Source organism: Dipodomys spectabilis, unplaced genomic scaffold, assembly GCF_019054845.1.
Source record: "Dipodomys spectabilis isolate Male_0828 unplaced genomic scaffold, ASM1905484v1 ptg000228l, whole genome shotgun sequence".
In the NCBI taxonomy this organism is placed as follows: domain Eukaryota; kingdom Metazoa; phylum Chordata; class Mammalia; order Rodentia; family Heteromyidae; genus Dipodomys; species Dipodomys spectabilis.
In genome coordinates, this window is record NW_024870905.1 from 6508264 (window position 1) to 6516556 (window position 8293).

An 8293-nucleotide genomic window follows, 5' to 3' on the forward strand; every position below is an offset into this window, starting at 1 on the left:
TTTCATACATAGGCATATCTATATCCTATGTAATAAATGCTGTAAAAATTCCATGCATAATAGCAGTCGATAAAATAAATTGCAAATGAATAAAACAAAAATATGAAATGAATAACTACACTAAGCACAATTTGGAGTCAACATACGGGGCAGGATGTCAGGGACTGGGGACCGCCTGGCAGCTGATTTGGCTAGAGGCTGCTGTGCTGGCAGTAACCCATTCATGAAATGAGCCTTTTAGGCCGTGAGTTTAGATTCCAGCACTGCCAAAAATGTAATCTTGGAGTGAGAAGCCGAGTGTGACACATGATTTCCTTTTCTGTGAAAGTGCTCAGTGTTAGGTAGGATGTTTAATTTGTGTGCAAATCTATAAGCTATGTAATAGGATGTAATAAAGATAAAAATGTCATAGGTGGAAGAATTGTCACTATGATAAACATTGAATTAGTAGTGAATCATTCTAGGATAAAATTAGACACAATAAGTATAGGAAGTACATTAAGTTTAATTAATATTTTATTAAGCATTAACAGAATAAAAATTACATGGAGACATAATTAAATACCTAATAATTGGTAGTAACACATGATGCATAATTCAATAATATATAGACATCTGTCTCATTCTATGTAATATTAATTATATGTATGGATATATGTACATATATGATAAACAATACTGATATTGAGTAATTATTAATTGATACTTTATTAGTTGTTAACTGGGACACATCATTAAATGGAGATATAATTTAATACCTAAGTATTGGTACTAATATTATCTATAATTTAATAATATGCAGACATCTCTCTTTTTGTGTCTACAATATTTATATACAGAAATCTCTATCTATTTATACCTTGTTCACTCCTGGGGCTCGGTGGTTCAGTGATCACCTAGAAATCATGAAGCCCTGTGTTCAATTCCTCAGTGCCACATAAATAGAAAAACAGGAAGTTCTGCTATCTTTCAACCAATTGAGTGCTAGCCTTGAGCACAAATGCTTAGGGAGAGTTTATAAGCTCTTACTCAAGCCCCAGGACTGCCACCAAAAAAGGGTAGGATGTTCTAACTGCAATTATAGAAGGACATAACTTCAAATACCTCATTACAGAGCAAGCTAGGTGTGTGGTGCTTACAGCTGCCACCTAACCTGACTTAGGCACATGTAAACCACTGCAACCCAGCTCCATGGGTTACACATGTCATCCTGGCTTATGCCCGTCATCTTAGCTGCTCAGGGTGTTTAAACCCCAGTCCTGGAAGGATGTCTATGAGACTCTTCAAAATATGGCTCCAAGTCATAGAGCTCTAGCCTTGAACAAATATCATTAGAACAGTATCCCCATGCTTTCAGTTCAAGCCCCATGTCTACCTCCCCCAAGTAAAACACCACCCCATTAAACCATTAGATGTGAACTTGTATGGTTTGTGAAATTTTCCTTAAAGAACGGTGATATTGATGAAAGCACCCTAATTTTAATGACAGCTTGTGGAACAGAGCTATGTGCTGAGTCTTCACAGGGTGCAGTGCGCTGAGTCCTGCATTGGGTGCTAAGTCTTTCACAAGATGCTGTGTGCTGAGTCCTGCAAAGAGTGACATGTACTGTGTCCTTCACAGGGTGCATTCTTACATCATGCCCTTGTAAGGGATCCACAACTGAGATGATTATGCAGACAAGAATATTGAGTCTCAGATATGCTCCCATGGCAAGTATAAAATTATGTATTATTGAAGACTAGTGAGTTGTCTTCTGTGGACAAATGTTTTCTTTTTTTCTGTCATGATCCTTGAACTCGGGTTCTAGGTGCTGACCCTTACCTCTAGGGCTCATGGCTAACACTTCACCACTTGGAACCATGGACCCCCTTGCAGCAGAAGCCAAGCCCAAGGGGTCAGTAGCTGGTCTGTCATCCCGCCTTCTCAGGAATCTGAAATCTGAAGATCTGGGTTCCAAAATATCCCAGACACAAAATGTCCCATGAGACTATTATCTCCAATTCACCACTAAGAACCTGAAGTGGAAGCAGGGTGCTTTCCTTATGCTGGTAATCCTAGCTACTCAGGCGAATGAGATCTGAGGATCATGGTTCGAATCAAGCCTGGGCAGGAAAGTCTTTGAGACACTTAGCTCCAATGAACCACCAGAAAACCTGAAGTGGCGTTGTGGCTCAAGTGGTAGAGCACAAGACTTGAGCTGAAGAGCTCAAGGAAAGCACCCAGGCCCAGACTTCAACTCCTACAACTGACAACAACAACAACAAAAGACAGAAAACACTAACAAATCTGAGGTAGAGGTCTGGGAAAGTGCATTAGGGATAGAGTGTTTTGCATCTATGAAACCCTAGGCTTGATTTCTCAGGACCATATCATTAGGAAAAACCCTGAAGTGGCTCTGTGGCTCCAGTGGGAGAAGGCTATCCTTCTACAAGAGAAACTAGGTACAGTGCTCAGGTCCTGAGTTCAAGCTCCAGGACTCATGTATGTGTGTGCGTGCACACATACCCCCACCCCCCCCACCCCCACCCCCACACAAACACACACACTCACAGACCAGAAGTGATGTTGTTACACAAAATGGAAAAGCACTGGGCTTCTGCACTGTGCTCCTGCTCAGCACAAAGGCCTTGTGATCAAAACCTAGCCACCCAAGGCCCAACAAGGAGAGGTCAAAGGTTTCAAAACCTGATGAGCTTCACCAGCCCTAGATGACAGGAAGCTTTGTGATATCCAACATGTGCTTGGATTTCCCAAACCTAGGAGAGGCATCATAGGCCCATCATTGCTCCAATGAAACATTTCATTAGATTCAGTGCCCTAGTTGTCTGCCAGAAGTACTCCTGAATTATATTGAGCACTTTATCTGAACACAAAAACAGAGTCTCACAAAGGCAGGATAAGTACACATAACTTTATCTGCCATGGAAAGTGGCACAAATGAAAACTTGTTGTTAAAACAGAGCACTGGGGAGGGAGATAGCTTGGGGTACAAAGAGACCCTTTTCTCCTGACCTTCAGAGCACGCCCACATTCATCCTCACTAACTGGCTCAGGTGGAATTGTTTGTTACCAAGCTGTACAGGAGTGAGGCCTTTTGTCTGCCTATCCACACAATGTGAGAGACTTCTTCCAGCAGTCCTGGGATGCAGAGAAACCCTCAGGTTACACTGGGAATAGTGATGAGTTCCCGGGAACATGCACTGTCTTGAAAGAAGTCTCTGTGTTATGAAATTATTGTATTGAATACAAATTTCCTAGCTTGGTGCCATTCATCATAGCTATTCTATAGCTTCACCTATAGGAATACATCCATACATAGACAATGACATGGAAGTACAGGATCTTTTTGAGGGGGCAGGTACTGAGGTTGAACTATGAGCCTAGGCATTGTCCCTGAGCTCCTTTTGCTCAAGGGTAGTACATGAAGCTTGAGTCATACCCTCAATTCTGTTTTTTTTTTTTTTGTGATCTCTTAGAAGTAACAGTGTCATAGACTTTCCTACACTGGCTGGATTCAAGCTAAGATTCTCTCCATCTCAGCATCCTAAGGAGGTGGGATTACAATCAGCAGCCATTGACATATTCTTTCCTTTCTTATTCATTTTTTAATCTGGACAATCTGACGTCTTAGCAGAGTCATTCCAATGGTTTGAACTAATAAGTAAACTACCCAATGTTTATTATAGTTGCTTTCTCTCCTCATCTTCTTCTCTGGTCACAGGTTTGAGGCCAAACGTGAGAAATGAGTGTCACAGTATTTTGGAGCAAATATCCACAGGATATGCCAATTCTGTCACTTAGCATTGAGCTAGAATTTACTGTCTCAGGATGAGAGGACCGAAATCTGGAGTGATCCTCATACTGTCTGCATTGCTCCTTTTGCCTATGAAATGATCTAATCATTATGAATGTTTTGTGTCTCCAGCTTTAAGTATCTAGAACACACTAGAAGCATCTTTGTGTTTCTGTTTTTCTCTAGTACCTCTCGAGATTTAGACTAAGGATTTGTGTGAAGCAGCTCCTCTGCGAATCCCTGAGAAAAGCCACTTGAAGCCTCTTCAGGAGATCGCCATTCAAAGCCAGCTGAGCAGGAAACTTGGTGACACTCTTATCTACAATAAACCACCAGTGAACCAGAAGTGGAGCAGTGGCCCAGAGGGTAGAGCTCCAGCTTTGAGAGAGAAAGCTGAGCAGGACGTACAAGCCAGACCATGCAGGAAAGCCTGGGAGTTGATTATGTCCAATTAACGACCAGATAGCTCTTCAATTACTTTCTGTTGGCATGTTGCATGGGCCTAGGTGAGAAGTCTTGCCCCTGTTATCTGATGATACAGGTAACTGGGACCTGAGATCCTAGGACCCATGGGTCCTACAGAAGAGAAGTATTTTTTAGACATCATATCAGCAAAATTTGGGCATAATCACTGGAATGCTTCAGAAATATGGAGAAAAACAGTATGGGACCAGCGAGTTAAAACAATAAACAGAGCAGCAGAATAAAATCCCATATAGATTAGAGGAAAACAACACTCAGTTTTTGCTATGTGAATTCAGAAGGCCATGTACACTTAGAAGGTATCACAAGTTTGTACCTAAAATATTGCATTGATACATTTTATATTCTGATATATATTCTAAACCTAATTATTTATATTCTAATTGTATTGATTGGAATAAATATCAATTTATTTGTCAAATTATCAAATAATTCTAGTAACTTTCATAGTGTGAAATATAAAATCATCACATATAAATGTAAAATATATAACTATATATAATATAATGAAAAGGCTCATGTTTTGCATTGTTCTGTTGGGGTTAGGGTATCAAAGGCAACTCTGTTTTAATTCCATTATCTCTACCTCAGTGCTTGGTAGAGTTAAACCTAAAGCTTTACCATTTGTAGATTTACAGCCTGGATGCAAGAGGAAACACTATGGTTAAAACATTAGCAACTTAGGGAGGTTGAGCTTTTCTTCATGTGTCTATTGGCCATTCTTCTTTCTTCTTCAAAGAAGTTTCTCTTTAAGTCTTTAGCCCACTTATTTATTGGACAGTTTTTTCTTTGAGTATTTGTTGTTGGGGATTTAATTTTTTGAGTTCCAAGTATATTTTAGATATGAGACCCGTGTCCGTTGTATGGCTAGTGAAGATCTTCTCACAATCCGTGGGCTTTCTATTGATCTTGCTAGCTATGTCCTTTGCCATGCGGAAGCTCTGCAACTTCATGCAATCCCATTTGTCCAACCTTTCTTTGATTTGTTGTGTTTCCGGGTCTCTATTAAGAAAATTTCGGCCTGCGCCAAGGAGACCTAGGGTTTCTCCTATTCCATCCTGTAATGTTTTCAGAGTGTCTGCTTTGACTCCGAAGTCTTTGATCCATTTGGAGTTGATTCTGGTGTAGGGTGATAATGCAAATCAAGACAACATTGAGATACCACCTCACCCCAGTTAGAACGGCAAAAATGAAGAACTCTAATAACAACAGATGCTGGAGGGGATGTGGACAGGAAAGAATCTTACTGCATTGTTGGTGGGAGTGTAAACCTGTTCAACCACTTCTCAAAAATCTTCACATACAGCTCCCTATGACCCAGCAATCCCACTTTTGGGCATTTACCCAAATGTTTACAAACAAGACCACACTATAGCTATCAGCACACCTATGTTTATTGCAGAATTATTTACCATAGCTAAGATATGGAACCAATCCAGATGCCCCTCAGTACATGAATGGATCAAGAAAATGTGGTATATATACACAATGGAATTCTATGCCTCCATCAAAAAGAATGGCATTACCCCATTTGTTAGGAAATGGAAAGACTTGGAAAAAATTATATTAAGTGAAGTAAGCCAGGCCCACAGAAACCTAGGTCCCATGGTTTCTCTTATTTGCAATATCTAGTATATGTATGAGTCAAGCAGAAAAGATCAGATAATGTGATGTTAGGAAAATGAATCCTTAGATATGTATTTAAATGTTTTTTTTCTTTCATGCATTTGTTTCTAACGCACTTATAAGATTATCTTTTTGTTGCTTTGTATGTCCCTCCCCCACATTATAACCCCTGCTTTCACTATATTTGATGTCGATATAATTTGTGAAGGAGAAGGGGAAAAACAAGTCGTTTAAGGATACAGGTGGACCTGTTGCAACAATGAGAAGTACAAGTTGTCATGTCGAAAACGAGCTTTATAACTTTGGTTGGGAGGAGGATTGGGTGGGGGTCGGGGGGAGGCTGGGAAGGGATGTGAAGGGTAACAAAGGAGGAGGTTGCAATACTTGATAAAAAATGTACTCATTATCTTGCCCATGTAATGTTACCCCTCTGTACATTTTGTTCACAATAAAAATAATAATAAAAATAAAAATAATAAAAATAATAAAAAACATTACCAATTTAAGGCCTAATAATGAAGAGAAATATATGGACTTCTCTTGCAACTATGAAAATATTTGGTGATAAAATGGCAGTAGTGTAAGTTCCTGCCTTTTTGGAAGGTAGACAGGCCAAGACATTAGGTAATCATGAATATGAACAATTTTTCACTTTCTTGGTTTTAGCTACATTTGAAATGGTAGGTATCATAAACAATCATATTTTGATAAAATGCCTTCTAGTATGAACAGTTCTGGCTGAACTGTTCATCTCTCTAATGATCCCTTGTAACTAAGATTAGATTTGTTCCACTAATACAATATATGCTGTCAGAGTAAGATATTCTGGTTGGTCTATTCCTACATGGAAGAAGGGTAAAGGGTCAGGTAGGCATTTGTGCCAGTAAGACCTCATTTGGGAAAATCTCAGCTCCATATATTTAGAAGTAGCTCTTAAACAAGGCTTACTTTGAATCCATTGGCTCCACAGATCTAACACAGTTTTATAAATAAGTACTTGAAAAAGCCGTCTCCTTTGGACTTAGCTATTAATACTTGAAAGTTTGATCAAATTCTAAGTGAAAAAGACTTAAAATAGTCATTGACAAAAAAATTGCAAATGTGAGCAATCAACTGAACAACATATTTTTTTCAACTATTCACAGAATTTTAGGGAAATAAGATTAATAGCATTTTTAGGAACAATAAGGTTTCCTTGTTACAAATAGGCACCTAAGCATATAAGCCTGTATAAATATTTCATCATTAGCTACTAAAATTTACAGGATACTACATTCTTCAGCAGCTTGTATACCAAAATTACAACAATACAGAGATTAACATGGCACTTGTACAAGGATGATATGAAAATTTGTGAATTATTCAAAATTTTTCATTCTTCAGATGCAAGAAATGAAAAACAGCTATTAAAAAGTTGATTACAAAATTACAAGTGTAACAAACCACCTAATTCATATAATTAAAAGTTACTTTGACATCAGTGTATTAAATTTTCACCTTAGAAAAGCCTTTACATAGCATAACCTTTACACAACTTTTGAAATTAGACAACATTGTTGTTTTATCCCAAAGAAATATAATACTAAAAGGACCTAGGGGAAAAAAAAGGAATCTTAAACTGTTTCTGTATGGAATGCAATCTGAAAGGACACATTAATGAACCTATATGTTATAAAACAATGTAGAATTTAATGTATTATATCTAGGAGAGAATAAAATAGATTATGGACACTATACAAACATAGAATATAGAATATTTTAAAATATAATTTTTCAGACAAACACCGGAAATATCTTTAGTTTCTATACTACTCATTTCAACAGATAAGTTAAAATTATTTCCGATCAACAAAATCACAAACTCTGCATAAATCATTATAGATGTATACAAAAACTCTTGAATACATTTTGACATCAAAAGCAGACAATTCACTTTGAAGAACTCCACAGAATCCATGAATTGTTACTATAAGATGTTGTTATTTGGATTGTGAAAATATGTTGTATTGACAAAAAGGAATTAATGACATTTTTGAAATTTAAGAAAATTAACCGAATCATTAGGATTTAGGAGAACAATTTGTACAGCCTTCCACAACTTCAAAGAGGTAGTGATACATACTTATCCTTTTGGTAATATCAAATGCAGTTTCTTCCAAGTGGTTCTTCAGACCTGGTTTGACATATTGGTTCAACAGTTCCAGTGTATTTTTGCTATCTCAATTACCAGCAGCAAGATGCAAGGGGGTCAAAAAGCGTTTAGTTTGGGCATTGGTATCTGCATCATGAAGAAGAAAGAAGCCACTCTGGTATTATTACACGTATATGCACTGTGCAGGGGTGTCCAGCCATCTACAGTTATTGCATGTGCCCCTTGAGCCACCAACTCA

General features: G+C 38.0%; 1 pseudogene; it reads left to right on the forward strand.

The window, feature by feature from the left end:
• Positions 1–7176: 7176 nt before the first annotated feature.
• LOC122123454 lies at positions 7177–7276 on the forward strand (annotated as a pseudogene).
• Positions 7277–8293: the final 1017 nt, after the last annotated feature.